General features: G+C 41.0%; 68 non-coding genes across 68 annotated transcripts; all 68 read left to right on the forward strand.

Annotated features, from left to right (window-relative positions):
* Positions 1-218: 218 nt before the first annotated feature.
* trnaa-ugc (transfer RNA alanine (anticodon UGC)) lies at positions 219-290 on the forward strand. Its single transcript has one exon. It is a non-coding gene; the product is annotated as a tRNA-Ala (tRNA).
* Positions 291-905: 615 nt separating this feature from the next.
* trnaa-ugc (transfer RNA alanine (anticodon UGC)) lies at positions 906-977 on the forward strand. The gene has a single exon. It is a non-coding gene; the product is annotated as a tRNA-Ala (tRNA).
* Positions 978-1,596: 619 nt separating this feature from the next.
* On the forward strand, positions 1,597-1,668 carry trnaa-ugc (transfer RNA alanine (anticodon UGC)). Its single transcript has one exon. It is a non-coding gene; the product is annotated as a tRNA-Ala (tRNA).
* A 619-nt stretch (positions 1,669-2,287) lies between these two features.
* trnaa-ugc (transfer RNA alanine (anticodon UGC)) lies at positions 2,288-2,359 on the forward strand. Its single transcript has one exon. It is a non-coding gene; the product is annotated as a tRNA-Ala (tRNA).
* A 282-nt stretch (positions 2,360-2,641) lies between these two features.
* trnas-aga (transfer RNA serine (anticodon AGA)) lies at positions 2,642-2,723 on the forward strand. The gene has a single exon. It is a non-coding gene; the product is annotated as a tRNA-Ser (tRNA).
* Positions 2,724-2,974: 251 nt separating this feature from the next.
* On the forward strand, positions 2,975-3,046 carry trnaa-agc (transfer RNA alanine (anticodon AGC)). Its single transcript has one exon. It is a non-coding gene; the product is annotated as a tRNA-Ala (tRNA).
* A 281-nt stretch (positions 3,047-3,327) lies between these two features.
* Positions 3,328-3,409, forward strand: trnas-aga (transfer RNA serine (anticodon AGA)). The gene has a single exon. It is a non-coding gene; the product is annotated as a tRNA-Ser (tRNA).
* A 608-nt stretch (positions 3,410-4,017) lies between these two features.
* On the forward strand, positions 4,018-4,099 carry trnas-aga (transfer RNA serine (anticodon AGA)). The gene has a single exon. It is a non-coding gene; the product is annotated as a tRNA-Ser (tRNA).
* A 251-nt stretch (positions 4,100-4,350) lies between these two features.
* trnaa-agc (transfer RNA alanine (anticodon AGC)) lies at positions 4,351-4,422 on the forward strand. The gene has a single exon. It is a non-coding gene; the product is annotated as a tRNA-Ala (tRNA).
* Positions 4,423-5,038: 616 nt separating this feature from the next.
* trnaa-ugc (transfer RNA alanine (anticodon UGC)) lies at positions 5,039-5,110 on the forward strand. Its single transcript has one exon. It is a non-coding gene; the product is annotated as a tRNA-Ala (tRNA).
* A 241-nt stretch (positions 5,111-5,351) lies between these two features.
* trnas-aga (transfer RNA serine (anticodon AGA)) lies at positions 5,352-5,433 on the forward strand. The gene has a single exon. It is a non-coding gene; the product is annotated as a tRNA-Ser (tRNA).
* Positions 5,434-5,688: 255 nt separating this feature from the next.
* trnaa-ugc (transfer RNA alanine (anticodon UGC)) lies at positions 5,689-5,760 on the forward strand. Its single transcript has one exon. It is a non-coding gene; the product is annotated as a tRNA-Ala (tRNA).
* Positions 5,761-6,042: 282 nt separating this feature from the next.
* Positions 6,043-6,124, forward strand: trnas-aga (transfer RNA serine (anticodon AGA)). The gene has a single exon. It is a non-coding gene; the product is annotated as a tRNA-Ser (tRNA).
* A 251-nt stretch (positions 6,125-6,375) lies between these two features.
* On the forward strand, positions 6,376-6,447 carry trnaa-agc (transfer RNA alanine (anticodon AGC)). Its single transcript has one exon. It is a non-coding gene; the product is annotated as a tRNA-Ala (tRNA).
* A 573-nt stretch (positions 6,448-7,020) lies between these two features.
* trnaa-agc (transfer RNA alanine (anticodon AGC)) lies at positions 7,021-7,092 on the forward strand. The gene has a single exon. It is a non-coding gene; the product is annotated as a tRNA-Ala (tRNA).
* A 282-nt stretch (positions 7,093-7,374) lies between these two features.
* Positions 7,375-7,456, forward strand: trnas-aga (transfer RNA serine (anticodon AGA)). The gene has a single exon. It is a non-coding gene; the product is annotated as a tRNA-Ser (tRNA).
* Positions 7,457-7,707: 251 nt separating this feature from the next.
* Positions 7,708-7,779, forward strand: trnaa-agc (transfer RNA alanine (anticodon AGC)). The gene has a single exon. It is a non-coding gene; the product is annotated as a tRNA-Ala (tRNA).
* A 281-nt stretch (positions 7,780-8,060) lies between these two features.
* On the forward strand, positions 8,061-8,142 carry trnas-aga (transfer RNA serine (anticodon AGA)). The gene has a single exon. It is a non-coding gene; the product is annotated as a tRNA-Ser (tRNA).
* A 251-nt stretch (positions 8,143-8,393) lies between these two features.
* On the forward strand, positions 8,394-8,465 carry trnaa-agc (transfer RNA alanine (anticodon AGC)). The gene has a single exon. It is a non-coding gene; the product is annotated as a tRNA-Ala (tRNA).
* Positions 8,466-8,746: 281 nt separating this feature from the next.
* On the forward strand, positions 8,747-8,828 carry trnas-aga (transfer RNA serine (anticodon AGA)). Its single transcript has one exon. It is a non-coding gene; the product is annotated as a tRNA-Ser (tRNA).
* Positions 8,829-9,079: 251 nt separating this feature from the next.
* trnaa-agc (transfer RNA alanine (anticodon AGC)) lies at positions 9,080-9,151 on the forward strand. Its single transcript has one exon. It is a non-coding gene; the product is annotated as a tRNA-Ala (tRNA).
* A 240-nt stretch (positions 9,152-9,391) lies between these two features.
* trnas-aga (transfer RNA serine (anticodon AGA)) lies at positions 9,392-9,473 on the forward strand. Its single transcript has one exon. It is a non-coding gene; the product is annotated as a tRNA-Ser (tRNA).
* A 252-nt stretch (positions 9,474-9,725) lies between these two features.
* trnaa-agc (transfer RNA alanine (anticodon AGC)) lies at positions 9,726-9,797 on the forward strand. Its single transcript has one exon. It is a non-coding gene; the product is annotated as a tRNA-Ala (tRNA).
* A 577-nt stretch (positions 9,798-10,374) lies between these two features.
* trnaa-ugc (transfer RNA alanine (anticodon UGC)) lies at positions 10,375-10,446 on the forward strand. Its single transcript has one exon. It is a non-coding gene; the product is annotated as a tRNA-Ala (tRNA).
* Positions 10,447-10,687: 241 nt separating this feature from the next.
* On the forward strand, positions 10,688-10,769 carry trnas-aga (transfer RNA serine (anticodon AGA)). The gene has a single exon. It is a non-coding gene; the product is annotated as a tRNA-Ser (tRNA).
* A 255-nt stretch (positions 10,770-11,024) lies between these two features.
* Positions 11,025-11,096, forward strand: trnaa-ugc (transfer RNA alanine (anticodon UGC)). The gene has a single exon. It is a non-coding gene; the product is annotated as a tRNA-Ala (tRNA).
* Positions 11,097-11,378: 282 nt separating this feature from the next.
* Positions 11,379-11,460, forward strand: trnas-aga (transfer RNA serine (anticodon AGA)). The gene has a single exon. It is a non-coding gene; the product is annotated as a tRNA-Ser (tRNA).
* A 251-nt stretch (positions 11,461-11,711) lies between these two features.
* Positions 11,712-11,783, forward strand: trnaa-agc (transfer RNA alanine (anticodon AGC)). The gene has a single exon. It is a non-coding gene; the product is annotated as a tRNA-Ala (tRNA).
* A 573-nt stretch (positions 11,784-12,356) lies between these two features.
* On the forward strand, positions 12,357-12,428 carry trnaa-agc (transfer RNA alanine (anticodon AGC)). The gene has a single exon. It is a non-coding gene; the product is annotated as a tRNA-Ala (tRNA).
* Positions 12,429-12,710: 282 nt separating this feature from the next.
* trnas-aga (transfer RNA serine (anticodon AGA)) lies at positions 12,711-12,792 on the forward strand. Its single transcript has one exon. It is a non-coding gene; the product is annotated as a tRNA-Ser (tRNA).
* A 251-nt stretch (positions 12,793-13,043) lies between these two features.
* On the forward strand, positions 13,044-13,115 carry trnaa-agc (transfer RNA alanine (anticodon AGC)). The gene has a single exon. It is a non-coding gene; the product is annotated as a tRNA-Ala (tRNA).
* Positions 13,116-13,396: 281 nt separating this feature from the next.
* Positions 13,397-13,478, forward strand: trnas-aga (transfer RNA serine (anticodon AGA)). Its single transcript has one exon. It is a non-coding gene; the product is annotated as a tRNA-Ser (tRNA).
* Positions 13,479-13,729: 251 nt separating this feature from the next.
* On the forward strand, positions 13,730-13,801 carry trnaa-agc (transfer RNA alanine (anticodon AGC)). The gene has a single exon. It is a non-coding gene; the product is annotated as a tRNA-Ala (tRNA).
* Positions 13,802-14,082: 281 nt separating this feature from the next.
* trnas-aga (transfer RNA serine (anticodon AGA)) lies at positions 14,083-14,164 on the forward strand. Its single transcript has one exon. It is a non-coding gene; the product is annotated as a tRNA-Ser (tRNA).
* A 251-nt stretch (positions 14,165-14,415) lies between these two features.
* Positions 14,416-14,487, forward strand: trnaa-agc (transfer RNA alanine (anticodon AGC)). The gene has a single exon. It is a non-coding gene; the product is annotated as a tRNA-Ala (tRNA).
* Positions 14,488-14,727: 240 nt separating this feature from the next.
* Positions 14,728-14,809, forward strand: trnas-aga (transfer RNA serine (anticodon AGA)). Its single transcript has one exon. It is a non-coding gene; the product is annotated as a tRNA-Ser (tRNA).
* Positions 14,810-15,060: 251 nt separating this feature from the next.
* Positions 15,061-15,132, forward strand: trnaa-agc (transfer RNA alanine (anticodon AGC)). The gene has a single exon. It is a non-coding gene; the product is annotated as a tRNA-Ala (tRNA).
* Positions 15,133-15,413: 281 nt separating this feature from the next.
* Positions 15,414-15,495, forward strand: trnas-aga (transfer RNA serine (anticodon AGA)). The gene has a single exon. It is a non-coding gene; the product is annotated as a tRNA-Ser (tRNA).
* A 67-nt stretch (positions 15,496-15,562) lies between these two features.
* trnaa-agc (transfer RNA alanine (anticodon AGC)) lies at positions 15,563-15,634 on the forward strand. Its single transcript has one exon. It is a non-coding gene; the product is annotated as a tRNA-Ala (tRNA).
* A 240-nt stretch (positions 15,635-15,874) lies between these two features.
* trnas-aga (transfer RNA serine (anticodon AGA)) lies at positions 15,875-15,956 on the forward strand. The gene has a single exon. It is a non-coding gene; the product is annotated as a tRNA-Ser (tRNA).
* A 252-nt stretch (positions 15,957-16,208) lies between these two features.
* trnaa-agc (transfer RNA alanine (anticodon AGC)) lies at positions 16,209-16,280 on the forward strand. The gene has a single exon. It is a non-coding gene; the product is annotated as a tRNA-Ala (tRNA).
* Positions 16,281-16,520: 240 nt separating this feature from the next.
* trnas-aga (transfer RNA serine (anticodon AGA)) lies at positions 16,521-16,602 on the forward strand. The gene has a single exon. It is a non-coding gene; the product is annotated as a tRNA-Ser (tRNA).
* Positions 16,603-16,857: 255 nt separating this feature from the next.
* trnaa-ugc (transfer RNA alanine (anticodon UGC)) lies at positions 16,858-16,929 on the forward strand. The gene has a single exon. It is a non-coding gene; the product is annotated as a tRNA-Ala (tRNA).
* A 282-nt stretch (positions 16,930-17,211) lies between these two features.
* On the forward strand, positions 17,212-17,293 carry trnas-aga (transfer RNA serine (anticodon AGA)). Its single transcript has one exon. It is a non-coding gene; the product is annotated as a tRNA-Ser (tRNA).
* Positions 17,294-17,544: 251 nt separating this feature from the next.
* trnaa-agc (transfer RNA alanine (anticodon AGC)) lies at positions 17,545-17,616 on the forward strand. Its single transcript has one exon. It is a non-coding gene; the product is annotated as a tRNA-Ala (tRNA).
* A 282-nt stretch (positions 17,617-17,898) lies between these two features.
* Positions 17,899-17,980, forward strand: trnas-aga (transfer RNA serine (anticodon AGA)). Its single transcript has one exon. It is a non-coding gene; the product is annotated as a tRNA-Ser (tRNA).
* Positions 17,981-18,231: 251 nt separating this feature from the next.
* Positions 18,232-18,303, forward strand: trnaa-ugc (transfer RNA alanine (anticodon UGC)). Its single transcript has one exon. It is a non-coding gene; the product is annotated as a tRNA-Ala (tRNA).
* A 614-nt stretch (positions 18,304-18,917) lies between these two features.
* On the forward strand, positions 18,918-18,989 carry trnaa-agc (transfer RNA alanine (anticodon AGC)). The gene has a single exon. It is a non-coding gene; the product is annotated as a tRNA-Ala (tRNA).
* A 577-nt stretch (positions 18,990-19,566) lies between these two features.
* trnaa-agc (transfer RNA alanine (anticodon AGC)) lies at positions 19,567-19,638 on the forward strand. The gene has a single exon. It is a non-coding gene; the product is annotated as a tRNA-Ala (tRNA).
* Positions 19,639-20,252: 614 nt separating this feature from the next.
* trnaa-ugc (transfer RNA alanine (anticodon UGC)) lies at positions 20,253-20,324 on the forward strand. The gene has a single exon. It is a non-coding gene; the product is annotated as a tRNA-Ala (tRNA).
* A 618-nt stretch (positions 20,325-20,942) lies between these two features.
* trnaa-ugc (transfer RNA alanine (anticodon UGC)) lies at positions 20,943-21,014 on the forward strand. The gene has a single exon. It is a non-coding gene; the product is annotated as a tRNA-Ala (tRNA).
* Positions 21,015-21,296: 282 nt separating this feature from the next.
* Positions 21,297-21,378, forward strand: trnas-aga (transfer RNA serine (anticodon AGA)). The gene has a single exon. It is a non-coding gene; the product is annotated as a tRNA-Ser (tRNA).
* Positions 21,379-21,629: 251 nt separating this feature from the next.
* trnaa-agc (transfer RNA alanine (anticodon AGC)) lies at positions 21,630-21,701 on the forward strand. The gene has a single exon. It is a non-coding gene; the product is annotated as a tRNA-Ala (tRNA).
* A 241-nt stretch (positions 21,702-21,942) lies between these two features.
* trnas-aga (transfer RNA serine (anticodon AGA)) lies at positions 21,943-22,024 on the forward strand. The gene has a single exon. It is a non-coding gene; the product is annotated as a tRNA-Ser (tRNA).
* A 255-nt stretch (positions 22,025-22,279) lies between these two features.
* trnaa-agc (transfer RNA alanine (anticodon AGC)) lies at positions 22,280-22,351 on the forward strand. Its single transcript has one exon. It is a non-coding gene; the product is annotated as a tRNA-Ala (tRNA).
* Positions 22,352-22,633: 282 nt separating this feature from the next.
* trnas-aga (transfer RNA serine (anticodon AGA)) lies at positions 22,634-22,715 on the forward strand. The gene has a single exon. It is a non-coding gene; the product is annotated as a tRNA-Ser (tRNA).
* Positions 22,716-22,966: 251 nt separating this feature from the next.
* Positions 22,967-23,038, forward strand: trnaa-agc (transfer RNA alanine (anticodon AGC)). The gene has a single exon. It is a non-coding gene; the product is annotated as a tRNA-Ala (tRNA).
* A 281-nt stretch (positions 23,039-23,319) lies between these two features.
* On the forward strand, positions 23,320-23,401 carry trnas-aga (transfer RNA serine (anticodon AGA)). The gene has a single exon. It is a non-coding gene; the product is annotated as a tRNA-Ser (tRNA).
* Positions 23,402-23,468: 67 nt separating this feature from the next.
* On the forward strand, positions 23,469-23,540 carry trnaa-agc (transfer RNA alanine (anticodon AGC)). The gene has a single exon. It is a non-coding gene; the product is annotated as a tRNA-Ala (tRNA).
* A 240-nt stretch (positions 23,541-23,780) lies between these two features.
* trnas-aga (transfer RNA serine (anticodon AGA)) lies at positions 23,781-23,862 on the forward strand. Its single transcript has one exon. It is a non-coding gene; the product is annotated as a tRNA-Ser (tRNA).
* A 252-nt stretch (positions 23,863-24,114) lies between these two features.
* On the forward strand, positions 24,115-24,186 carry trnaa-agc (transfer RNA alanine (anticodon AGC)). The gene has a single exon. It is a non-coding gene; the product is annotated as a tRNA-Ala (tRNA).
* Positions 24,187-24,426: 240 nt separating this feature from the next.
* trnas-aga (transfer RNA serine (anticodon AGA)) lies at positions 24,427-24,508 on the forward strand. The gene has a single exon. It is a non-coding gene; the product is annotated as a tRNA-Ser (tRNA).
* A 255-nt stretch (positions 24,509-24,763) lies between these two features.
* trnaa-ugc (transfer RNA alanine (anticodon UGC)) lies at positions 24,764-24,835 on the forward strand. The gene has a single exon. It is a non-coding gene; the product is annotated as a tRNA-Ala (tRNA).
* Positions 24,836-25,117: 282 nt separating this feature from the next.
* Positions 25,118-25,199, forward strand: trnas-aga (transfer RNA serine (anticodon AGA)). Its single transcript has one exon. It is a non-coding gene; the product is annotated as a tRNA-Ser (tRNA).
* Positions 25,200-25,450: 251 nt separating this feature from the next.
* On the forward strand, positions 25,451-25,522 carry trnaa-agc (transfer RNA alanine (anticodon AGC)). Its single transcript has one exon. It is a non-coding gene; the product is annotated as a tRNA-Ala (tRNA).
* A 282-nt stretch (positions 25,523-25,804) lies between these two features.
* Positions 25,805-25,886, forward strand: trnas-aga (transfer RNA serine (anticodon AGA)). The gene has a single exon. It is a non-coding gene; the product is annotated as a tRNA-Ser (tRNA).
* Positions 25,887-26,137: 251 nt separating this feature from the next.
* trnaa-ugc (transfer RNA alanine (anticodon UGC)) lies at positions 26,138-26,209 on the forward strand. The gene has a single exon. It is a non-coding gene; the product is annotated as a tRNA-Ala (tRNA).
* Positions 26,210-26,823: 614 nt separating this feature from the next.
* On the forward strand, positions 26,824-26,895 carry trnaa-agc (transfer RNA alanine (anticodon AGC)). The gene has a single exon. It is a non-coding gene; the product is annotated as a tRNA-Ala (tRNA).
* Positions 26,896-27,225: the final 330 nt, after the last annotated feature.

Below are 27,225 nucleotides of genomic sequence, written 5' to 3' on the forward strand. Positions count from 1 at the left end.
CATTTTTTGATATTCATACCTTAACGTGTGCAGTCCCACTTTGAAACTCCAAATTCACAAGGATTTTTATTTAAAGTGATGCATTCAGTCTTCCCAAGTTAGCTTTTCTTAGGTTTTCTTAGTTAGGTTTTCCCTTGGAAACGTCTCCATTCATTGTTTTTTACTCACACTTCTTCCTTTATATACGCGAAAACAAAGTCATTTTTGGCAGTTGTGCAGGGGATGTAGCTCAGTGGTAGAGCGCATGCTTTGCATGTATGAGGTCCTGGGTTCAATCCCCAGCATCTCCATTAGATATTATGCGCAAATTTTATAAGTGTTTCAGGTAAGTCGTGGGGAAATGTCATGATAAGAGGAGCCATCAAATATACCGTCCAACAAGGAAAAAAAGCACCAACGGTAATTTACCAAGTAAAAACCACACCCTTACCCTATTATGTGTGTTCCAGAATTATTCACATGGCAGTCTTTATATACGCCACTTCCAGAATTATTCACATGGCAGTCTTTGTATAAGCCACTTAGCCAGTGTCTGATATTAGCAAAATTCAATTTATTTTTAGCTTTTATGTGTTGTTGTGGCCGAGAGGTTAAGGCGATGGACTAGAAATCCATTGGGGTGTCCCCGCGCAGGTTCGAGTCCTGCCAGCAACGAAGTTGACTGTAGAGCTTTCTGGTCCCACCGCAGAGTCATTTTTTGATATTCATACCTTAACGTGTGCAGTCCCACTTTGAAACTCCAAATTCACAAGGATTTTTATTTAAAGTGATGCATTCAGTCTTCACAAGTTAGCTTTTTGCCAGTCATAGTAGGTTTTCCCTTGGAAACGTCTCCATTCATTGTTTTTTACTCACACTTCTTCCTTTATATACGCGAAAACAAAGTAATTTTTGGCAGTTGTGCAGGGGATGTAGCTCAGTGGTAGAGCGCATGCTTTGCATGTATGAGGTCCTGGGTTCAATCCCCAGCATCTCCATTAGATATTATGCGCAAATTTAATAAGTGTTTCAGGTAAGTCGTGGGGAAATGTCATGATAAGAGGAGCCATCAAATATACCGTCCAACAAGGGAAAAAAGCACCAACGGTAATTTACCAAGTAAAAACCACACCCTTACCTTATTATGTGTGTTCCAGAATTATTCACATGGCAGTCTTTATATACGCCACTTCCAGAATTATTCACATGGCAGTCTTTGTATAAGCCACTTAGCCAGTGTCTGATATTAGCAAAATTCAATTTATTTTTAGTTTTTATGTGTTGTTGTGGCCGAGAGGTTAAGGCGATGGACTAGAAATCCATTGGGGTCTCCCCGAGCAGGTTCGAGTCCTGCCAGCAACGAAGTTGACTGTAGAGCTTTCTGGTCCCACCCCAGAGTCATTTTTTGATATTCATACCTTAACGTGTGCAGTCCCACTTTGAAACTCCAAATTCACAAGGATTTTTATTTAAAGTGATGCATTCAGTCTTCCCAAGTTAGCTTTTCTTAGGTTTTCTTAGTTAGGTTTTCCCTTGGAAACGTCTCCATTCATTGTTTTTTACTCACACTTCTTCCTTTATATACGCGAAAACAAAGTAATTTTTGGCAGTTGTGCAGGGGATGTAGCTCAGTGGTAGAGCGCATGCTTTGCATGTATGAGGTCCTGGGTTCAATCCCCAGCATCTCCATTAGATATTATGCGCAAATTTAATAAGTGTTTCAGGTAAGTCGTGGGGAAATGTCATGATAAGAGGAGCCATCAAATATACCGTCCAACAAGGGAAAAAAGCACCAACGGTAATTTACCAAGTAAAAACCACACCCTTACCTTATTATGTGTGTTCCAGAATTATTCACATGGCAGTCTTTATATACGCCACTTCCAGAATTACTCACATGGCAGTCTTTGTATAAGCCACTTAGCCAGTGTCTGATATTAGCAAAATTCAATTTATTTTTAGTTTTTATGTGTTGTTGTGGCCGAGAGGTTAAGGCGATGGACTAGAAATCCATTGGGGTCTCCCCGCGCAGGTTCCAGTCCTGCCAGCAACGAAGTTGACTGTAGAGCTTTCTGGTCCCACCCCAGAGTCATTTTTTGATATTCATACCTTAACGTGTGCAGTCCCACTTTGAAACTCCAAATTCACAAGGATTTTTATTTAAAGTGATGCATTCAGTCTTCCCAAGTTAGCTTTTCTTAGGTTTTCTTAGTTAGGTTTTCCCTTGGAAACGTCTCCATTCATTGTTTTTTACTCACACTTCTTCCTTTATATACGCGAAAACAAAGTCATTTTTGGCAGTTGTGCAGGGGATGTAGCTCAGTGGTAGAGCGCATGCTTTGCATGTATGAGGTCCTGGGTTCAATCCCCAGCATCTCCATTAGATATTATGCGCAAATTTAATAAGTGTTTCAGGTAAGTCGTGGGGAAATGTCATGATAAGAGGAGCCATCAAATATACCGTCCAACAAGGAAAAAAAGCACCAACGGTAATTTACCAAGTAAAAACCACACCCTTACCCTATTATGTGTGTTCCAGAATTATTCACATGGCAGTCTTTATATACGCCACTTCCAGAATTATTCACATGGCAGTCTTTGTATAAGCCACTTAGCCAGTGTCTGATATTAGCAAAATTCAATTTATTTTTAGCTTTTATGTGTTGTTGTGGCCGAGAGGTTAAGGCGATGGACTAGAAATCCATTGGGGTCTCCCCGCGCAGGTTCGAGTCCTGCCAGCAACGAAGTTGACTGTAGAGCTTTCTGGTCCCACCGCAGAGTCATTTTTTGATATTCATACCTTAACGTGTGCAGTCCCACTTTGAAGCTCCAAATTCACAAGGATTTTTATTTAAAGTGATGCATTCAGTCTTCCCAAGTTAGCTTTTTGCCAGTCATAGTAGGTTTTCCCTTGGAAACGTCTCCATTCATTGTTTTTTTCTCACACTTCTTCCTTTATATACGCAAAAACAAAGTAATTTTTGGAATTTGTGCAGGGGATGTAGCTCAGTGGTTGAGCGCATGCTTAGCATGTATGAGGCCCTGGGTTCAATCCCCGGCATCTCCATTAGATATTATGCGCAAATTTAAAAGGTTTTCAGGTAAGTCGTGGGGAAATGTCATGATAAGAGGAGCCATCAAATATACCGTCCAACAAGGGAAAAAAGCACCAACGGTAATTTACCAAGTAAAAACCACACCCTTACCTTATTATGTGTGTTCCAGAATTATTCACATGGCAGTCTTTATATACGCCACTTCCAGAATTATTCACATGGCAGTCTTTGTATAAGCCACTTAGCCAGTGTCTGATATTAGCAAAATTCAATTTATTTGTAGTTTTTATGTGTTGTTGTGGCCGAGAGGTTAAGGCGATGGACTAGAAATCCATTGGGGTCTCCCCGCGCAGGTTCGAGTCCTGCCAGCAACGAAGTTGACTGTAGAGCTTTCTGGTCCCACCGCAGAGTCATTTTTTGATATTCATACCTTAACGTGTGCAGTCCCACTTTGAAACTCCAAATTCACAAGGATTTTTATTTAAAGTGATGCATTCAGTCTTCCCAAGTTAGCTTTTCTTAGGTTTTCTTAGTTAGGTTTTCCCTTGGAAACGTCTCCATTCATTGTTTTTTACTCACACTTCTTCCTTTATATACGCGAAAACAAAGTAATTTTTGGCAGTTGTGCATGGGATGTAGCTCAGTGGTAGAGCGCATGCTTTGCATGTATGAGGTCCTGGGTTCAATCCCCAGCATCTCCATTAGATATTATGCGCAAATTTAAAAGGTTTTCAGGTAAGTCGTGGGGAAATGTCATGATAAGAGGAGCCATCAAATATATCGTCCAACAAGGGAAAAAAGCACCAACGGTAATTTAGCAAGTAAAAACCACACCCTTACCTTATTATGTGTGTTCCAGAATTATTCACATGGCAGTCTTTATATACGCCACTTCCAGAATTATTCACATGGCAGTCTTTGTATAAGCCACTTAGCCAGTGTCTGATATTAGCAAAATTCAATTTATTTGTAGTTTTTATGTGTTGTTGTGGCCGAGAGGTTAAGGCGATGGACTAGAAATCCATTGGGGTCTCCCCGCGCAGGTTCGAGTCCTGCCAGCAACGAAGTTGACTGTAGAGCTTTCTGGTCCCACCGCAGAGTCATTTTTTGATATTCATACCTTAACGTGTGCAGTCCCACTTTGAAACTCCAAATTCACAAGGATTTTTATTTAAAGTGATGCATTCAGTCTTCACAAGTTAGCTTTTTGCCAGTCATAGTAGGTTTTCCCTTGGAAACGTCTCCATTCATTGTTTTTTTCTCACACTTCTTCCTTTATATAGGCAAAAACAAAGTAATTTTTGGAATTTGTGCAGGGGATGTAGCTCAGTGGTAGAGCGCATGCTTAGCATGTATGAGGCCCTGGGTTCAATCCCCGGCATCTCCATTAGATATTATGCGCAAATTTAAAAGGTTTTCAGGTAAGTCGTGGGGAAATGTCATGATAAGAGGAGCCATCAAATATACCGTCCAACAAGGGAAAAAAGCACCAACGGTAATTTACCAAGTAAAAACCACACCCTTACCTTATTATGTGTGTTCCAGAATTATTCACATGGCAGTCTTTATATACGCCACTTCCAGAATTATTCACATGGCAGTCTTTGTAAGCCACTTAGCCAGTGTCTGATATTAGCAAAATTCAATTTATTTGTAGTTTTTATGTGTTGTTGTGGCCGAGAGGTTAAGGCGATGGACTAGAAATCCATTGGGGTCTCCCCGAGCAGGTTCGAGTCCTGCCAGCAACGAAGTTGACTGTAGAGCTTTCTGGTCCCACCCCAGAGTCATTTTTTGATATTCATACCTTAACGTGTGCAGTCCCACTTTGAAACTCCAAATTCACAAGGATTTTTATTTAAAGTGATGCATTCAGTCTTCCCAAGTTAGCTTTTCTTAGGTTTTCTTAGTTAGGTTTTCCCTTGGAAACGTCTCCATTCATTGTTTTTTACTCACACTTCTTTCTTTATATACGCGAAAACAAAGTAATTTTTGGCAGTTGTGCAGGGGATGTAGCTCAGTGGTAGAGCGCATGCTTTGCATGTATGAGGTCCTGGGTTCAATCCCCAGCATCTCCATTAGATATTATGCGCAAATTTAATAAGTGTTTCAGGTAAGTCGTGGGGAAATGTCATGATAAGAGGAGCCATCAAATATACCGTCCAACAAGGGAAAAAAGCACCAACGGTAATTTACCAAGTAAAAACCACACCCTTACCTTATTATGTGTGTTCCAGAATTATTCACATGGCAGTCTTTATATACGCCACTTAGCCAGTGTCTGATATTGGCAAAAGTCAATTTATCCAGTTTTTATGCGTTGTTGTGGCCGAGAGGTTAAGGCGATGGACTAGAAATCCATTGGGGTCTCCCCGCGCAGGTTCGAGTCCTGCCAGCAACGAAGTTGACTGTAGAGCTTTCTGGTCCCACCCCAGAGTCATTTTTTGATATTCATACCTTAACGTGTGCAGTCCCACTTTGAAACTCCAAATTCACAAGGATTTTTATTTAAAGTGATGCATTCAGTCTTCCCAAGTTAGCTTTTCTTAGGTTTTCTTAGTTAGGTTTTCCCTTGGAAACGTCTCCATTCATTGTTTTTTACTCACACTTCTTCCTTTATATACGCGAAAACAAAGTCATTTTTGGCAGTTGTGCAGGGGATGTAGCTCAGTGGTAGAGCGCATGCTTTGCATGTATGAGGTCCTGGGTTCAATCCCCAGCATCTCCATTAGATATTATGCGCAAATTTAATAAGTGTTTCAGGTAAGTCGTGGGGAAATGTCATGATAAGAGGAGCCATCAAATATACCGTCCAACAAGGGAAAAAAGCACCAACGGTAATTTACCAAGTAAAAACCACACCCTTACCTTATTATGTGTGTTCCAGAATTATTCACATGGCAGTCTTTATATACGCCACTTCCAGAATTATTCACATGGCAGTCTTTGTATAAGCCACTTAGCCAGTGTCTGATATTAGCAAAATTCAATTTATTTGTAGTTTTTATGTGTTGTTGTGGCCGAGAGGTTAAGGCGATGGACTAGAAATCCATTGGGGTCTCCCCGCGCAGGTTCGAGTCCTGCCAGCAACGAAGTTGACTGTAGAGCTTTCTGGTCCCACCGCAGAGTCATTTTTTGATATTCATACCTTAACGTGTGCAGTCCCACTTTGAAACTCCAAATTCACAAGGATTTTTATTTAAAGTGATGCATTCAGTCTTCCCAAGTTAGCTTTTTGCCAGTCATAGTCGGTTTTCCCTTGGAAACGTCTCCATTCATTGTTTTTTTCTCACACTTCTTCCTTTATATAGGCAAAAACAAAGTAATTTTTGGAATTTGTGCAGGGGATGTAGCTCAGTGGTAGAGCGCATGCTTAGCATGTATGAGGTCCTGGGTTCAATCCCCGGCATCTCCATTAGATATTATGCGCAAATTTAAAAGGTTTTCAGGTAAGTCGTGGGGAAATGTCATGATAAGAGGAGCCATCAAATATACCGTCCAACAAGGGAAAAAAGCACCAACGGTAATTTACCAAGTAAAAACCACACCCTTACCTTATTATGTGTGTTCCAGAATTATTCACATGGCAGTCTTTATATACGCCACTTAGCCAGTGTCTGATATTGGCTAAAGTCAATTTATCCAGTTTTTATGCGTTGTTGTGGCCGAGAGGTTAAGGCGATGGACTAGAAATCCATTGGGGTCTACCCGCGCAGGTTCGAGTCCTGCCAGCAACGAAGTTGACTGTAGAGCTTTCTGGTCCCACCGCAGAGTCATTTTTTGATATTCATACCTTAACGTGTGCAGTCCCACTTTGAAACTCCAAATTCACAAGGATTTTTATTTAAAGTGATGCATTCAGTCTTCACAAGTTAGCTTTTTGCCAGTCATAGTAGGTTTTCCCTTGGAAACGTCTCCATTCATTGTTTTTTTCTCACACTTCTTCCTTTATATAGGCAAAAACAAAGTAATTTTTGGAATTTGTGCAGGGGATGTAGCTCAGTGGTAGAGCGCATGCTTAGCATGTATGAGGTCCTGGGTTCAATCCCCGGCATCTCCATTAGATATTATGCGCAAATTTAATAAGTGTTTCAGGTAAGTCGTGGGGAAATGTCATGATAAGAGGAGCCATCAAATATACCGTCCAACAAGGGAAAAAAGCACCAACGGTAATTTACCAAGTAAAAACCACACCCTTACCTTATTATGTGTGTTCCAGAATTATTCACATGGCAGTCTTTATATACGCCACTTCCAGAATTATTCACATGGCAGTCTTTGTATAAGCCACTTAGCCAGTGTCTGATATTAGCAAAATTCAATTTATTTTTAGTTTTTATGTGTTGTTGTGGCCGAGAGGTTAAGGCGATGGACTAGAAATCCATTGGGGTCTCCCCGCGCAGGTTCGAGTCCTGCCAGCAACGAAGTTGACTGTAGAGCTTTCTGGTCCCACCGCAGAGTCATTTTTTGATATTCATACCTTAACGTGTGCAGTCCCACTTTGAAACTCCAAATTCACAAGGATTTTTATTTAAAGTGATGCATTCAGTCTTCACAAGTTAGCTTTTTGCCAGTCATAGTAGGTTTTCCCTTGGAAACGTCTCCATTCATTGTTTTTTTCTCACACTTCTTCCTTTATATAGGCAAAAACAAAGTAATTTTTGGAATTTGTGCAGGGGATGTAGCTCAGTGGTAGAGCGCATGCTTAGCATGTATGAGGTCCTGGGTTCAATCCCCGGCATCTCCATTAGATATTATGCGCAAATTTAAAAGGTTTTCAGGTAAGTCGTGGGGAAATGTCATGATAAGAGGAGCCATCAAATATACCGTCCAACAAGGAAAAAAAGCACCAACGGTAATTTACCAAGTAAAAACCACACCCTTACCCTATTATGTGTGTTCCAGAATTATTCACATGGCAGTCTTTATATACGCCACTTCCAGAATTATTCACATGGCAGTCTTTGTATAAGCCACTTAGCCAGTGTCTGATATTAGCAAAATTCAATTTATTTGTAGTTTTTATGTGTTGTTGTGGCCGAGAGGTTAAGGCGATGGACTAGAAATCCATTGGGGTCTCCCCGCGCAGGTTCGAGTCCTGCCAGCAACGAAGTTGACTGTAGAGCTTTCTGGTCCCACCGCAGAGTCATTTTTTGATATTCATACCTTAACGTGTGCAGTCCCACTTTGAAACTCCAAATTCACAAGGATTTTTATTTAAAGTGATGCATTCAGTCTTCACAAGTTAGCTTTTTGCCAGTCATAGTAGGTTTTCCCTTGGAAACGTCTCCATTCATTGTTTTTTTCTCACACTTCTTCCTTTATATAGGCAAAAACAAAGTAATTTTTGGAATTTGTGCAGGGGATGTAGCTCAGTGGTAGAGCGCATGCTTAGCATGTATGAGGTCCTGGGTTCAATCCCCGGCATCTCCATTAGATATTATGCGCAAATTTAAAAGGTTTTCAGGTAAGTCGTGGGGAAATGTCATGATAAGAGGAGCCATCAAATATACCGTCCAACAAGGAAAAAAAGCACCAACGGTAATTTACCAAGTAAAAACCACACCCTTACCCTATTATGTGTGTTCCAGAATTATTCACATGGCAGTCTTTATATACGCCACTTCCAGAATTATTCACATGGCAGTCTTTGTATAAGCCACTTAGCCAATGTCTGATATTAGCAAAATTCAATTTATTTTTAGTTTTTATGTGTTGTTGTGGCCGAGAGGTTAAGGCGATGGACTAGAAATCCATTGGGGTCTCCCCGCGCAGGTTCGAGTCCTGCCAGCAACGAAGTTGACTGTAGAGCTTTCTGGTCCCACCGCAGAGTCATTTTTTGATATTCATACCTTAACGTGTGCAGTCCCACTTTGAAGCTCCAAATTCACAAGGATTTTTATTTAAAGTGATGCATTCAGTCTTCCCAAGTTAGCTTTTTGCCAGTCATAGTAGGTTTTCCCTTGGAAACGTCTCCATTCATTGTTTTTTTCTCACACTTCTTCCTTTATATACGCAAAAAACAAGTAATTTTTGGAATTTGTGCAGGGGATGTAGCTCAGTGGTAGAGCGCATGCTTAGCATGTATGAGGCCCTGGGTTCAATCCCTGGCATCTCCATTAGATATTATGCGCAAATTTAAAAGGTTTTCAGGTAAGTCGTGGGGAAATGTCATGATAAGAGGAGCCATCAAATATACCGTTCAACAAGGGAAAAAAGCACCAACGGTAATTTACCAAGTAAAAACCACACCCTTACCTTATTATGTGTGTTCCAGAATTATTCACATGGCAGTCTTTATATACGCCACTTAGCCAGTGTCTGATATTGGCAAAAGTCAATTTATCGAGTTTTTATGCGTTGTTGTGGCCGAGAGGTTAAGGCGATGGACTAGAAATCCATTGGGGTCTCCCCGCGCAGGTTCGAGTCCTGCCAGCAACGAAGATGACTGTAGAGCTTTCTGGTCCCACCCCAGAGTCATTTTTTGATATTCATACCTTAACGTGTGCAGTCCCACTTTGAAACTCCAAATTCACAAGGATTTTTATTTAAAGTGATGCATTCAGTCTTCACAAGTTAGCTTTTTGCCAGTCATAGTAGGTTTTCCCTTGGAAACGTCTCCATTCATTGTTTTTTTTCTCACACTTCTTCCTTTATATAGGCAAAAACAAAGTAATTTTTGGAATTTGTGCAGGGGATGTAGCTCAGTGGTAGAGCGCATGCTTAGCATGTATGAGGTCCTGGGTTCAATCCCCGGCATCTCCATTAGATATTATGCGCAAATTTAAAAGGTTTTCAGGTAAGTCGTGGGGAAATGTCATGATAAGAGGAGCCATCAAATATACCGTCCAACAAGGGAAAAAAGCACCAACGGTAATTTACCAAGTAAAAACCACACCCTTACCTTATTATGTGTGTTCCAGAATTATTCACATGGCAGTCTTTATATACGCCACTTAGCCAGTGTCTGATATTGGCAAAAGTCAATTTATCCAGTTTTTATCCGTTGTTGTGGCCGAGAGGTTAAGGCGATGGACTAGAAATCCATTGGGGTCTCCCCGAGCAGGTTCGAGTCCTGCCAGCAACGAAGTTGACTGTAGAGCTTTCTGGTCCCACCCCAGAGTCATTTTTTGATATTCATACCTTAACGTGTGCAGTCCCACTTTGAAACTCCAAATTCACAAGGATTTTTATTTAAAGTGATGCATTCAGTCTTCCCAAGTTAGCTTTTCTTAGGTTTTCTTAGTTAGGTTTTCCCTTGGAAACGTCTCCATTCATTGTTTTTTACTCACACTTCTTTCTTTATATACGCGAAAACAAAGTAATTTTTGGCAGTTGTGCAGGGGATGTAGCTCAGTGGTAGAGCGCATGCTTTGCATGTATGAGGTCCTGGGTTCAATCCCCAGCATCTCCATTAGATATTATGCGCAAATTTAATAAGTGTTTCAGGTAAGTCGTGGGGAAATGTCATGATAAGAGGAGCCATCAAATATACCGTCCAACAAGGGAAAAAAGCACCAACGGTAATTTACCAAGTAAAAACCACACCCTTACCTTATTATGTGTGTTCCAGAATTATTCACATGGCAGTCTTTATATACGCCACTTAGCCAGTGTCTGATATTGGCAAAAGTCAATTTATCCAGTTTTTATGCGTTGTTGTGGCCGAGAGGTTAAGGCGATGGACTAGAAATCCATTGGGGTCTCCCCGCGCAGGTTCGAGTCCTGCCAGCAACGAAGTTGACTGTAGAGCTTTCTGGTCCCACCCCAGAGTCATTTTTTGATATTCATACCTTAACGTGTGCAGTCCCACTTTGAAACTCCAAATTCACAAGGATTTTTATTTAAAGTGATGCATTCAGTCTTCCCAAGTTAGCTTTTCTTAGGTTTTCTTAGTTAGGTTTTCCCTTGGAAACGTCTCCATTCATTGTTTTTTACTCACACTTCTTCCTTTATATACGCGAAAACAAAGTCATTTTTGGCAGTTGTGCAGGGGATGTAGCTCAGTGGTAGAGCGCATGCTTTGCATGTATGAGGTCCTGGGTTCAATCCCCAGCATCTCCATTAGATATTATGCGCAAATTTAATAAGTGTTTCAGGTAAGTCGTGGGGAAATGTCATGATAAGAGGAGCCATCAAATATACCGTCCAACAAGGGAAAAAAGCACCAACGGTAATTTACCAAGTAAAAACCACACCCTTACCTTATTATGTGTGTTCCAGAATTATTCACATGGCAGTCTTTATATACGCCACTTCCAGAATTATTCACATGGCAGTCTTTGTATAAGCCACTTAGCCAGTGTCTGATATTAGCAAAATTCAATTTATTTGTAGTTTTTATGTGTTGTTGTGGCCGAGAGGTTAAGGCGATGGACTAGAAATCCATTGGGGTCTCCCCGCGCAGGTTCGAGTCCTGCCAGCAACGAAGTTGACTGTAGAGCTTTCTGGTCCCACCGCAGAGTCATTTTTTGATATTCATACCTTAACGTGTGCAGTCCCACTTTGAAACTCCAAATTCACAAGGATTTTTATTTAAAGTGATGCATTCAGTCTTCCCAAGTTAGCTTTTTGCCAGTCATAGTCGGTTTTCCCTTGGAAACGTCTCCATTCATTGTTTTTTTCTCACACTTCTTCCTTTATATAGGCAAAAACAAAGTAATTTTTGGAATTTGTGCAGGGGATGTAGCTCAGTGGTAGAGCGCATGCTTAGCATGTATGAGGTCCTGGGTTCAATCCCCGGCATCTCCATTAGATATTATGCGCAAATTTAAAAGGTTTTCAGGTAAGTCGTGGGGAAATGTCATGATAAGAGGAGCCATCAAATATACCGTCCAACAAGGGAAAAAAGCACCAACGGTAATTTACCAAGTAAAAACCACACCCTTACCTTATTATGTGTGTTCCAGAATTATTCACATGGCAGTCTTTATATACGCCACTTAGCCAGTGTCTGATATTGGCTAAAGTCAATTTATCCAGTTTTTATGCGTTGTTGTGGCCGAGAGGTTAAGGCGATGGACTAGAAATCCATTGGGGTCTACCCGCGCAGGTTCGAGTCCTGCCAGCAACGAAGTTGACTGTAGAGCTTTCTGGTCCCACCGCAGAGTCATTTTTTGATATTCATACCTTAACGTGTGCAGTCCCACTTTGAAACTCCAAATTCACAAGGATTTTTATTTAAAGTGATGCATTCAGTCTTCACAAGTTAGCTTTTTGCCAGTCATAGTAGGTTTTCCCTTGGAAACGTCTCCATTCATTGTTTTTTTCTCACACTTCTTCCTTTATATAGGCAAAAACAAAGTAATTTTTGGAATTTGTGCAGGGGATGTAGCTCAGTGGTAGAGCGCATGCTTAGCATGTATGAGGTCCTGGGTTCAATCCCCGGCATCTCCATTAGATATTATGCGCAAATTTAATAAGTGTTTCAGGTAAGTCGTGGGGAAATGTCATGATAAGAGGAGCCATCAAATATACCGTCCAACAAGGGAAAAAAGCACCAACGGTAATTTACCAAGTAAAAACCACACCCTTACCTTATTATGTGTGTTCCAGAATTATTCACATGGCAGTCTTTATATACGCCACTTCCAGAATTATTCACATGGCAGTCTTTGTATAAGCCACTTAGCCAGTGTCTGATATTAGCAAAATTCAATTTATTTTTAGTTTTTATGTGTTGTTGTGGCCGAGAGGTTAAGGCGATGGACTAGAAATCCATTGGGGTCTCCCCGCGCAGGTTCGAGTCCTGCCAGCAACGAAGTTGACTGTAGAGCTTTCTGGTCCCACCGCAGAGTCATTTTTTGATATTCATACCTTAACGTGTGCAGTCCCACTTTGAAACTCCAAATTCACAAGGATTTTTATTTAAAGTGATGCATTCAGTCTTCACAAGTTAGCTTTTTGCCAGTCATAGTAGGTTTTCCCTTGGAAACGTCTCCATTCATTGTTTTTTTCTCACACTTCTTCCTTTATATAGGCAAAAACAAAGTAATTTTTGGAATTTGTGCAGGGGATGTAGCTCAGTGGTAGAGCGCATGCTTAGCATGTATGAGGTCCTGGGTTCAATCCCCGGCATCTCCATTAGATATTATGCGCAAATTTAAAAGGTTTTCAGGTAAGTCGTGGGGAAATGTCATGATAAGAGGAGCCATCAAATATACCGTCCAACAAGGAAAAAAAGCACCAACGGTAATTTACCAAGTAAAAACCACACCCTTACCCTATTATGTGTGTTCCAGAATTATTCACATGGCAGTCTTTATATACGCCACTTCCAGAATTATTCACATGGCAGTCTTTGTATAAGCCACTTAGCCAGTGTCTGATATTAGCAAAATTCAATTTATTTGTAGTTTTTATGTGTTGTTGTGGCCGAGAGGTTAAGGCGATGGACTAGAAATCCATTGGGGTCTCCCCGCGCAGGTTCGAGTCCTGCCAGCAACGAAGTTGACTGTAGAGCTTTCTGGTCCCACCGCAGAGTCATTTTTTGATATTCATACCTTAACGTGTGCAGTCCCACTTTGAAACTCCAAATTCACAAGGATTTTTATTTAAAGTGATGCATTCAGTCTTCACAAGTTAGCTTTTTGCCAGTCATAGTAGGTTTTCCCTTGGAAACGTCTCCATTCATTGTTTTTTTCTCACACTTCTTCCTTTATATAGGCAAAAACAAAGTAATTTTTGGAATTTGTGCAGGGGATGTAGCTCAGTGGTAGAGCGCATGCTTAGCATGTATGAGGTCCTGGGTTCAATCCCCGGCATCTCCATTAGATATTATGCGCAAATTTAAAAGGTTTTCAGGTAAGTCGTGGGGAAATGTCATGATAAGAGGAGCCATCAAATATACCGTCCAACAAGGAAAAAAAGCACCAACGGTAATTTACCAAGTAAAAACCACACCCTTACCCTATTATGTGTGTTCCAGAATTATTCACATGGCAGTCTTTATATACGCCACTTCCAGAATTATTCACATGGCAGTCTTTGTATAAGCCACTTAGCCAATGTCTGATATTAGCAAAATTCAATTTATTTTTAGTTTTTATGTGTTGTTGTGGCCGAGAGGTTAAGGCGATGGACTAGAAATCCATTGGGGTCTCCCCGCGCAGGTTCGAGTCCTGCCAGCAACGAAGTTGACTGTAGAGCTTTCTGGTCCCACCGCAGAGTCATTTTTTGATATTCATACCTTAACGTGTGCAGTCCCACTTTGAAGCTCCAAATTCACAAGGATTTTTATTTAAAGTGATGCATTCAGTCTTCCCAAGTTAGCTTTTTGCCAGTCATAGTAGGTTTTCCCTTGGAAACGTCTCCATTCATTGTTTTTTTCTCACACTTCTTCCTTTATATACGCAAAAAACAAGTAATTTTTGGAATTTGTGCAGGGGATGTAGCTCAGTGGTAGAGCGCATGCTTAGCATGTATGAGGCCCTGGGTTCAATCCCTGGCATCTCCATTAGATATTATGCGCAAATTTAAAAGGTTTTCAGGTAAGTCGTGGGGAAATGTCATGATAAGAGGAGCCATCAAATATACCGTTCAACAAGGGAAAAAAGCACCAACGGTAATTTACCAAGTAAAAACCACACCCTTACCTTATTATGTGTGTTCCAGAATTATTCACATGGCAGTCTTTATATACGCCACTTAGCCAGTGTCTGATATTGGCAAAAGTCAATTTATCGAGTTTTTATGCGTTGTTGTGGCCGAGAGGTTAAGGCGATGGACTAGAAATCCATTGGGGTCTCCCCGCGCAGGTTCGAGTCCTGCCAGCAACGAAGTTGACTGTAGAGCTTTCTGGTCCCACCGCAGAGTCATTTTTTGATATTCATACCTTAACGTGTGCAGTCCCACTTTGAAACTCCAAATTCACAAGGATTTTTATTTAAAGTGATGCATTCAGTCTTCACAAGTTAGCTTTTTGCCAGTCATAGTAGGTTTTCCCTTGGAAACGTCTCCATTCATTGTTTTTTTCTCACACTTCTTCCTTTATATAGGCAAAAACAAAGTAATTTTTGGAATTTGTGCAGGGGATGTAGCTCAGTGGTAGAGCGCATGCTTAGCATGTATGAGGTCCTGGGTTCAATCCCCGGCATCTCCATTAGATATTATGCGCAAATTTAAAAGGTTTTCAGGTAAGTCGTGGGGAAATGTCATGATAAGAGGAGCCATCAAATATACCGTCCAACAAGGAAAAAAAGCACCAACGGTAATTTACCAAGTAAAAACCACACCCTTACCCTATTATGTGTGTTCCAGAATTATTCACATGGCAGTCTTTATATACGCCACTTCCAGAATTATTCACATGGCAGTCTTTGTATAAGCCACTTAGCCAGTGTCTGATATTAGCAAAATTCAATTTATTTGTAGTTTTTATGTGTTGTTGTGGCCGAGAGGTTAAGGCGATGGACTAGAAATCCATTGGGGTCTCCCCGCGCAGGTTCGAGTCCTGCCAGCAACGAAGTTGACTGTAGAGCTTTCTGGTCCTTTATATACGCAAAAAACAAGTAATTTTTGGAATTTGTGCAGGGGATGTAGCTCAGTGGTAGAGCGCATGCTTAGCATGTATGAGGCCCTGGGTTCAATCCCTGGCATCTCCATTAGATATTATGCGCAAATTTAAAAGGTTTTCAGGTAAGTCGTGGGGAAATGTCATGATAAGAGGAGCCATCAAATATACCGTTCAACAAGGGAAAAAAGCACCAACGGTAATTTACCAAGTAAAAACCACACCCTTACCTTATTATGTGTGTTCCAGAATTATTCACATGGCAGTCTTTATATACGCCACTTAGCCAGTGTCTGATATTGGCAAAAGTCAATTTATCGAGTTTTTATGCGTTGTTGTGGCCGAGAGGTTAAGGCGATGGACTAGAAATCCATTGGGGTCTCCCCGCGCAGGTTCGAGTCCTGCCAGCAACGAAGATGACTGTAGAGCTTTCTGGTCCCACCCCAGAGTCATTTTTTGATATTCATACCTTAACGTGTGCAGTCCCACTTTGAAACTCCATATTCACAAGGATTTTTATTTAAAGTGATGCATTCAGTCTTCACAAGTTAGCTTTTTGCCAGTCATAGTAGGTTTTCCCTTGGAAACGTCTCCATTCATTGTTTTTTTTCTCACACTTCTTCCTTTATATAGGCAAAAACAAAGTAATTTTTGGAATTTGTGCAGGGGATGTAGCTCAGTGGTAGAGCGCATGCTTAGCATGTATGAGGTCCTGGGTTCAATCCCCGGCATCTCCATTAGATATTATGCGCAAATTTAAAAGGTTTTCAGGTAAGTCGTGGGGAAATGTCATGATAAGAGGAGCCATCAAATATACCGTCCAACAAGGGAAAAAAGCACCAACGGTAATTTACCAAGTAAAAACCACACCCTTACCTTATTATGTGTGTTCCAGAATTATTCACATGGCAGTCTTTATATACGCCACTTAGCCAGTGTCTGATATTGGCAAAAGTCAATTTATCCAGTTTTTATCCGTTGTTGTGGCCGAGAGGTTAAGGCGATGGACTAGAAATCCATTGGGGTCTCCCCGCGCAGGTTCGAGTCCTGCCAGCAACGAAGTTGACTGTAGAGCTTTCTGGTCCCACCCCAGAGTCATTTTTTGATATTCATACCTTAACGTGTGCAGTCCCACTTTGAAACTCCAAATTCACAAGGATTTTTATTTAAAGTGATGCATTCAGTCTTCCCAAGTTAGCTTTTCTTAGGTTTTCTTAGTTAGGTTTTCCCTTGGAAACGTCTCCATTCATTGTTTTTTACTCACACTTCTTCCTTTATATACGCGAAAACAAAGTAATTTTTGGCAGTTGTGCAGGGGATGTAGCTCAGTGGTAGAGCGCATGCTTTGCATGTATGAGGTCCTGGGTTCAATCCCCAGCATCTCCATTAGATATTATGCGCAAATTTAATAAGTGTTTCAGGTAAGTCGTGGGGAAATGTCATGATAAGAGGAGCCATCAAATATACCGTCCAACAAGGGAAAAAAGCACCAACGTTAATTTACCAAGTAAAAACCACACCCTTACCTTATTATGTGTGTTCCAGAATTATTCACATGGCAGTCTTTATATACGCCACATCCAGAATTATTCACATGGCAGTCTTTGTATAAGCCACTTAGCCAGTGTCTGATATTAGCAAAATTCAATTTATTTGTAGTTTTTATGTGTTGTTGTGGCCGAGAGGTTAAGGCGATGGACTAGAAATCCATTGGGGTCTCCCCGCGCAGGTTCGAGTCCTGCCAGCAACGAAGTTGACTGTAGAGCTTTCTGGTCCCACCGCAGAGTCATTTTTTGATATTCATACCTTAACGTGTGCAGTCCCACTTTGAAACTCCAAATTCACAAGGATTTTTATTTAAAGTGATGCATTCAGTCTTCACAAGTTAGCTTTTTGCCAGTCATAGTAGGTTTTCCCTTGGAAACGTCTCCATTCATTGTTTTTTTCTCACACTTCTTCCTTTATATAGGCAAAAACAAAGTAATTTTTGGAATTTGTGCAGGGGATGTAGCTCAGTGGTAGAGCGCATGCTTAGCATGTATGAGGTCCTGGGTTCAATCCCCGGCATCTCCATTAGATATTATGCGCAAATTTAATAAGTGTTTCAGGTAAGTCGTGGGGAAATGTCATGATAAGAGGAGCCATCAAATATACCGTCCAACAAGGGAAAAAAGCACCAACGGTAATTTACCAAGTAAAAACCACACCCTTACCTTATTATGTGTGTTCCAGAATTATTCACATGGCAGTCTTTATATACGCCACTTCCAGAATTATTCACATGGCAGTCTTTGTATAAGCCACTTAGCCAGTGTCTGATATTAGCAAAATTCAATTTATTTTTAGTTTTTATGTGTTGTTGTGGCCGAGAGGTTAAGGCGATGGACTAGAAATCCATTGGGGTCTCCCCGCGCAGGTTCGAGTCCTGCCAGCAACGAAGTTGACTGTAGAGCTTTCTGGTCCCACCGCAGAGGCATTTTTTGATATTCATACCTTAACGTGTGCAGTCCCACTTTGAAACTCCAAATTCACAAGGATTTTTATTTAAAGTGATGCATTCAGTCTTCCCAAGTTAGCTTTTTGCCAGTCATAGTAGGTTTTCCCTTGGAAACGTCTCCATTCATTGTTTTTTTCTCACACTTCTTCCTTGATATAAGCGAAAATAAAGTAATTTTTGGCAGTTGTGCAGGGGATGTAGCTCAGTGGTAGAGCGCATGCTTTGCATGTATGAGGTCCTGGGTTCAATCCCCGGCTTCTCCATTAGATATTATGCGCAAATTTAAAAGGTTTTCAGGTAAGTCGTGGGGAAATGTCATGATAAGAGGAGCCATCAAATATACCGTCCAACAAGGGAAAAAAGCACCAACGGTAATTTACCAAGTAAAAACCACACCCTTACCTTATTATGTGTGTTCCAGAATCATTCACATGGCAGTCTTTATATACGCCACTTCCAGAATTATTCACATGGCAGTCTTTATATAAGCCACTTAGCCAGTGTCTGATATTAGCAAAATTCTACTTACTTTTAGTTTTTATGTGTTGTTGTGGCCGAGAGGTTAAGGCGATGGACTAGAAATCCATTGGGGTCTCCCCGCGCAGGTTCGAGTCCTGCCAGCAATGAAGTTGACTGTAGAGCTTTCTGGTCCCACCGCAGAGTCATTTTTTGATATTCATACCTTAACGTGTGCAGTCCCACTTTGAAACTCCAAATTCACAAGGATTTTTATTTAAAGTGATGCATTCAGTCTTCACAAGTTAGCTTTTTGCCAGTCATAGTAGGTTTTCCCTTGGAAACGTCTCCATTCATTGTTTTTTTCTCACACTTCTTCCTTTATATAGGCAAAAACAAAGTAATTTTTGGAATTTGTGCAGGGGATGTAGCTCAGTGGTAGAGCGCATGCTTAGCATGTATGAGGTCCTGGGTTCAATCCCCGGCATCTCCATTAGATATTATGCGCAAATTTAAAAGGTTTTCAGGTAAGTCGTGGGGAAATGTCATGATAAGAGGAGCCATCAAATATACCGTCCAACAAGGAAAAAAAGCACCAACGGTAATTTACCAAGTAAAAACCACACCCTTACCTTATTATGTGTGTTCCAGAATTATTCACATGGCAGTCTTTATATACGCCACTTAGCCAGTGTCTGATATTGGCAAAAGTCAATTTATCCAGTTTTTATGCGTTGTTGTGGCCGAGAGGTTAAGGCAATGGACTAGAAAGCCATTGGGGTCTCCCCGCGCAGGTTTGAGTCCTGCCAGCAACGAAGTTGACTGAAGAGCTTTCTGGTCCCACCGCAGAGTCATTTTTTGATATTCATACCTTAACGTGTGCAGTCCCACTTTGAAACTCCAAATTCACATGGATTTTTATTTAAAGTGATGCATTCAGTCTTCCCAAGTTAGCTTTTCTTAGGTTTTCTTAGTTAGGTTTTCCCTTGGAAACGTCTCCATTCATTGTTTTTTACTCACACTTCTTCCTTTATATACGCGAAAACAAAGTCATTTTTGGCAGTTGTGCAGGGGATGTAGCTCAGTGGTAGAGCGCATGCTTAGCATGTATGAGGTCCTGGGTTCAATCCCCGGCATCTCCATTAGATATTATGCGCAAATTTAAAAGGTTTTCAGGTAAGTCGTGGGGAAATGTCATGATAAGAGGAGCCATCAAATATACCGTCCAACAAGGAAAAAAAGCACCAACGGTAATTTACCAAGTAAAAACCACACCCTTACCCTATTATGTGTGTTCCAGAATTATTCACATGGCAGTCTTTATATACGCCACTTCCAGAATTATTCACATGGCAGTCTTTGTATAAGCCACTTAGCCAGTGTCTGATATTAGCAAAATTCAATTTATTTTTAGTTTTTATGTGTTGTTGTGGCCGAGAGGTTTAGGCGATGGACTAGAAATCCATTGGGGTCTCCCCGCGCAGGTTCGAGTCCTGCCAGCAACGAAGTTGACTGTAGAGCTTTCTGGTCCCACCGCAGAGTCATTTTTTGATATTCATACCTTAACGTGTGCAGTCCCACTTTGAAACTCCAAATTCACAAGGATTTTTATTTAAAGTGATGCATTCAGTCTTCACAAGTTAGCTTTTTGCCAGTCATAGTAGGTTTTCCCTTGGAAACGTCTCCATTCATTGTTTTTTTCTCACACTTCTTCCTTGATATAAGCGAAAATAAAGTAATTTTTGGCAGTTGTGCAGGGGATGTAGCTCAGTGGTAGAGCGCATGCTTTGCATGTATGAGGTCCTGGGTTCAATCCCCGGCATCTCCATTAGATATTATGCGCAAATTTAAAAGGTTTTCAGGTAAGTCGTGGGGAAATGTCATGATAAGAGGAGCCATCAAATATACCGTCCAACAAGGGAAAAAAGCACCAACGGTAATTTACCAAGTAAAAACCACACCCTTACCTTATTATGTGTGTTCCAGAATTATTCACATGGCAGTCTTTATATACGCCACTTCCAGAATTATTCACATGGCAGTCTTTATATAAGCCACTTAGCCAGTGTCTGATATTAGCAAAATTCTACTTACTTTTAGTTTTTATGTGTTGTTGTGGCCGAGAGGTTAAGGCGATGGACTAGAAATCCATTGGGGTCTCCCCGCGCAGGTTCGAGTCCTGCCAGCAATGAAGTTGACTGTAGAGCTTTCTGGTCCCACCGCAGAGTCATTTTTTGATATTCATACCTTAACGTGTGCAGTCCCACTTTGAAACTCCAAATTCACAAGGATTTTTATTTAAAGTGATGCATTCAGTCTTCCCAAGTTAGCTTTTCTTAGGTTTTCTTAGTTAGGTTTTCCCTTGGAAACGTCTCCATTCATTGTTTTTTACTCACACTTCTTCCTTTATATACGCGAAAACAAAGTAATTTTTGGCAGTTGTGCAGGGGATGTAGCTCAGTGGTAGAGCGCATGCTTTGCATGTATGAGGTCCTGGGTTCAATCCCCAGCATCTCCATTAGATATTATGCGCAAATTTAATAAGTGTTTCAGGTAAGTCGTGGGGAAATGTCATGATAAGAGGAGCCATCAAATATACCGTCCAACAAGGGAAAAAAGCACCAACGGTAATTTACCAAGTAAAAACCACACCCTTACCTTATTATGTGTGTTCCAGAATTATTCACATGGCAGTCTTTATATACGCCACATCCAGAATTATTCACATGGCAGTCTTTGTATAAGCCACTTAGCCAGTGTCTGATATTAGCAAAATTCAATTTATTTGTAGTTTTTATGTGTTGTTGTGGCCGAGAGGTTAAGGCGATGGACTAGAAATCCATTGGGGTCTCCCCGCGCAGGTTCGAGTCCTGCCAGCAACGAAGTTGACTGTAGAGCTTTCTGGTCCCACCGCAGAGTCATTTTTTGATATTCATACCTTAACGTGTGCAGTCCCACTTTGAAACTCCAAATTCACAAGGATTTTTATTTAAAGTGATGCATTCAGTCTTCACAAGTTAGCTTTTTGCCAGTCATAGTAGGTTTTCCCTTGGAAACGTCTCCATTCATTGTTTTTTTCTCACACTTCTTCCTTTATATAGGCAAAAACAAAGTAATTTTTGGAATTTGTGCAGGGGATGTAGCTCAGTGGTAGAGCGCATGCTTAGCATGTATGAGGTCCTGGGTTCAATCCCCGGCATCTCCATTAGATATTATGCGCAAATTTAATAAGTGTTTCAGGTAAGTCGTGGGGAAATGTCATGATAAGAGGAGCCATCAAATATACCGTCCAACAAGGGAAAAAAGCACCAACGGTAATTTACCAAGTAAAAACCACACCCTTACCTTATTATGTGTGTTCCAGAATTATTCACATGGCAGTCTTTATATACGCCACTTAGCCAGTGTCTGATATTGGCAAAAGTCAATTTATCCAGTTTTTATCCGTTGTTGTGGCCGAGAGGTTAAGGCGATGGACTAGAAATCCATTGGGGTCTCCCCGCGCAGGTTCGAGTCCTGCCAGCAACGAAGTTGACTGTAGAGCTTTCTGGTCCCACCCCAGAGTCATTTTTTGATATTCATACCTTAACGTGTGCAGTCCCACTTTGAAACTCCAAATTCACAAGGATTTTTATTTAAAGTGATGCATTCAGTCTTCCCAAGTTAGCTTTTCTTAGGTTTTCTTAGTTAGGTTTTCCCTTGGAAACGTCTCCATTCATTGTTTTTTACTCACACTTCTTCCTTTATATAGGCAAAAACAAAGTAATTTTTGGAATTTGTGCAGGGGATGTAGCTCAGTGGTAGAGCGCATGCTTAGCATGTATGAGGTCCTGGGTTCAATCCCCGGCATCTCCATTAGATATTATGCGCAAATTTAATAAGTGTTTCAGGTAAGTCGTGGGGAAATGTCATGATAAGAGGAGCCATCAAATATACCGTCCAACAAGGGAAAAAAGCACCAACGGTAATTTACCAAGTAAAAACCACACCCTTACCTTATTATGTGTGTTCCAGAATTATTCACATGGCAGTCTTTATATACGCCACTTCCAGAATTATTCACATGGCAGTCTTTGTATAAGCCACTTAGCCAGTGTCTGATATTAGCAAAATTCAATTTATTTTTAGTTTTTATGTGTTGTTGTGGCCGAGAGGTTAAGGCGATGGACTAGAAATCCATTGGGGTCTCCCCGCGCAGGTTCGAGTCCTGCCAGCAACGAAGTTGACTGTAGAGCTTTCTGGTCCCACCGCAGAGTCATTTTTTGATATTCATACCTTAACGTGTGCAGTCCCACTTTGAAACTCCAAATTCACAAGGATTTTTATTTAAAGTGATGCATTCAGTCTTCACAAGTTAGCTTTTTGCCAGTCATAGTAGGTTTTCCCTTGGAAACGTCTCCATTCATTGTTTTTTTCTCACACTTCTTCCTTTATATAGGCAAAAACAAAGTAATTTTTGGAATTTGTGCAGGGGATGTAGCTCAGTGGTAGAGCGCATGCTTAGCATGTATGAGGCCCTGGGTTCAATCCCCGGCATCTCCATTAGATATTATGCGCAAATTTAAAAGGTTTTCAGGTAAGTCGTGGGGAAATGTCATGATAAGAGGAGCCATCAAATATACCGTCCAACAAGGAAAAAAAGCACCAACGGTAATTTACCAAGTAAAAACCACACCCTTACCCTATTATGTGTGTTCCAGAATTATTCACATGGCAGTCTTTATATACGCCACTTCCAGAATTATTCACATGGCAGTCTTTGTATAAGCCACTTAGCCAGTGTCTGATATTAGCAAAATTCAATTTATTTGTAGTTTTTATGTGTTGTTGTGGCCGAGAGGTTAAGGCGATGGACTAGAAATCCATTGGGGTCTCCCCGCGCAGGTTCGAGTCCTGCCAGCAACGAAGTTGACTGTAGAGCTTTCTGGTCCTTTATATACGCAAAAAACAAGTAATTTTTGGAATTTGTGCAGGGGATGTAGCTCAGTGGTAGAGCGCATGCTTAGCATGTATGAGGCCCTGGGTTCAATCCCTGGCATCTCCATTAGATATTATGCGCAAATTTAAAAGGTTTTCAGGTAAGTCGTGGGGAAATGTCATGATAAGAGGAGCCATCAAATATACCGTTCAACAAGGGAAAAAAGCACCAACGGTAATTTACCAAGTAAAAACCACACCCTTACCTTATTATGTGTGTTCCAGAATTATTCACATGGCAGTCTTTATATACGCCACTTAGCCAGTGTCTGATATTGGCAAAAGTCAATTTATCGAGTTTTTATGCGTTGTTGTGGCCGAGAGGTTAAGGCGATGGACTAGAAATCCATTGGGGTCTCCCCGCGCAGGTTCGAGTCCTGCCAGCAACGAAGATGACTGTAGAGCTTTCTGGTCCCACCCCAGAGTCATTTTTTGATATTCATACCTTAACGTGTGCAGTCCCACTTTGAAACTCCATATTCACAAGGATTTTTATTTAAAGTGATGCATTCAGTCTTCACAAGTTAGCTTTTTGCCAGTCATAGTAGGTTTTCCCTTGGAAACGTCTCCATTCATTGTTTTTTTTCTCACACTTCTTCCTTTATATAGGCAAAAACAAAGTAATTTTTGGAATTTGTGCAGGGGATGTAGCTCAGTGGTAGAGCGCATGCTTAGCATGTATGAGGTCCTGGGTTCAATCCCCGGCATCTCCATTAGATATTATGCGCAAATTTAAAAGGTTTTCAGGTAAGTCGTGGGGAAATGTCATGATAAGAGGAGCCATCAAATATACCGTCCAACAAGGGAAAAAAGCACCAACGGTAATTTACCAAGTAAAAACCACACCCTTACCTTATTATGTGTGTTCCAGAATTATTCACATGGCAGTCTTTATATACGCCACTTAGCCAGTGTCTGATATTGGCAAAAGTCAATTTATCCAGTTTTTATCCGTTGTTGTGGCCGAGAGGTTAAGGCGATGGACTAGAAATCCATTGGGGTCTCCCCGCGCAGGTTCGAGTCCTGCCAGCAACGAAGTTGACTGTAGAGCTTTCTGGTCCCACCCCAGAGTCATTTTTTGATATTCATACCTTAACGTGTGCAGTCCCACTTTGAAACTCCAAATTCACAAGGATTTTTATTTAAAGTGATGCATTCAGTCTTCCCAAGTTAGCTTTTCTTAGGTTTTCTTAGTTAGGTTTTCCCTTGGAAACGTCTCCATTCATTGTTTTTTACTCACACTTCTTCCTTTATATACGCGAAAACAAAGTAATTTTTGGCAGTTGTGCAGGGGATGTAGCTCAGTGGTAGAGCGCATGCTTTGCATGTATGAGGTCCTGGGTTCAATCCCCAGCATCTCCATTAGATATTATGCGCAAATTTAATAAGTGTTTCAGGTAAGTCGTGGGGAAATGTCATGATAAGAGGAGCCATCAAATATACCGTCCAACAAGGGAAAAAAGCACCAACGTTAATTTACCAAGTAAAAACCACACCCTTACCTTATTATGTGTGTTCCAGAATTATTCACATGGCAGTCTTTATATACGCCACATCCAGAATTATTCACATGGCAGTCTTTGTATAAGCCACTTAGCCAGTGTCTGATATTAGCAAAATTCAATTTATTTGTAGTTTTTATGTGTTGTTGTGGCCGAGAGGTTAAGGCGATGGACTAGAAATCCATTGGGGTCTCCCCGCGCAGGTTCGAGTCCTGCCAGCAACGAAGTTGACTGTAGAGCTTTCTGGTCCCACCGCAGAGTCATTTTTTGATATTCATACCTTAACGTGTGCAGTCCCACTTTGAAACTCCAAATTCACAAGGATTTTTATTTAAAGTGATGCATTCAGTCTTCACAAGTTAGCTTTTTGCCAGTCATAGTAGGTTTTCCCTTGGAAACGTCTCCATTCATTGTTTTTTTCTCACACTTCTTCCTTTATATACGCAAAAACAAAGTAATTTTTGGAATTTGTGCAGGGGATGTAGCTCAGTGGTAGAGCGCATGCTTAGCATGTATGAGGTCCTGGGTTCAATCCCCGGCATCTCCATTAGATATTATGCGCAAATTTAATAAGTGTTTCAGGTAAGTCGTGGGGAAATGTCATGATAAGAGGAGCCATCAAATATACCGTCCAACAAGGGAAAAAAGCACCAACGGTAATTTACCAAGTAAAAACCACACCCTTACCTTATTATGTGTGTTCCAGAATTATTCACATGGCAGTCTTTATATACGCCACTTCCAGAATTATTCACATGGCAGTCTTTGTATAAGCCACTTAGCCAGTGTCTGATATTAGCAAAATTCAATTTATTTTTAGTTTTTATGTGTTGTTGTGGCCGAGAGGTTAAGGCGATGGACTAGAAATCCATTGGGGTCTCCCCGCGCAGGTTCGAGTCCTGCCAGCAACGAAGTTGACTGTAGAGCTTTCTGGTCCCACCGCAGAGGCATTTTTTGATATTCATACCTTAACGTGTGCAGTCCCACTTTGAAACTCCAAATTCACAAGGATTTTTATTTAAAGTGATGCATTCAGTCTTCCCAAGTTAGCTTTTTGCCAGTCATAGTAGGTTTTCCCTTGGAAACGTCTCCATTCATTGTTTTTTTCTCACACTTCTTCCTTGATATAAGCGAAAATAAAGTAATTTTTGGCAGTTGTGCAGGGGATGTAGCTCAGTGGTAGAGCGCATGCTTTGCATGTATGAGGTCCTGGGTTCAATCCCCGGCATCTCCATTAGATATTATGCGCAAATTTAAAAGGTTTTCAGGTAAGTCGTGGGGAAATGTCATGATAAGAGGAGCCATCAAATATACCGTCCAACAAGGGAAAAAAGCACCAACGGTAATTTACCAAGTAAAAACCACACCCTTACCTTATTATGTGTGTTCCAGAATCATTCACATGGCAGTCTTTATATACGCCACTTCCAGAATTATTCACATGGCAGTCTTTATATAAGCCACTTAGCCAGTGTCTGATATTAGCAAAATTCTACTTACTTTTAGTTTTTATGTGTTGTTGTGGCCGAGAGGTTAAGGCGATGGACTAGAAATCCATTGGGGTCTCCCCGCGCAGGTTCGAGTCCTGCCAGCAATGAAGTTGACTGTAGAGCTTTCTGGTCCCACCGCAGAGTCATTTTTTGATATTCATACCTTAACGTGTGCAGTCCCACTTTGAAACTCCAAATTCACAAGGATTTTTATTTAAAGTGATGCATTCAGTCTTCACAAGTTAGCTTTTTGCCAGTCATAGTAGGTTTTCCCTTGGAAACGTCTCCATTCATTGTTTTTTTCTCACACTTCTTCCTTTATATAGGCAAAAACAAAGTAATTTTTGGAATTTGTGCAGGGGATGTAGCTCAGTGGTAGAGCGCATGCTTAGCATGTATGAGGTCCTGGGTTCAATCCCCGGCATCTCCATTAGATATTATGCGCAAATTTAAAAGGTTTTCAGGTAAGTCGTGGGGAAATGTCATGATAAGAGGAGCCATCAAATATACCGTCCAACAAGGAAAAAAAGCACCAACGGTAATTTACCAAGTAAAAACCACACCCTTACCTTATTATGTGTGTTCCAGAATTATTCACATGGCAGTCTTTATATACGCCACTTAGCCAGTGTCTGATATTGGCAAAAGTCAATTTATCCAGTTTTTATGCGTTGTTGTGGCCGAGAGGTTAAGGCAATGGACTAGAAAGCCATTGGGGTCTCCCCGCGCAGGTTTGAGTCCTGCCAGCAACGAAGTTGAC

This window comes from Gasterosteus aculeatus, unplaced genomic scaffold (genome assembly GCF_964276395.1).
Source record: "Gasterosteus aculeatus unplaced genomic scaffold, fGasAcu3.hap1.1 HAP1_SCAFFOLD_63, whole genome shotgun sequence".
In the NCBI taxonomy this organism is placed as follows: domain Eukaryota; kingdom Metazoa; phylum Chordata; class Actinopteri; order Perciformes; family Gasterosteidae; genus Gasterosteus; species Gasterosteus aculeatus.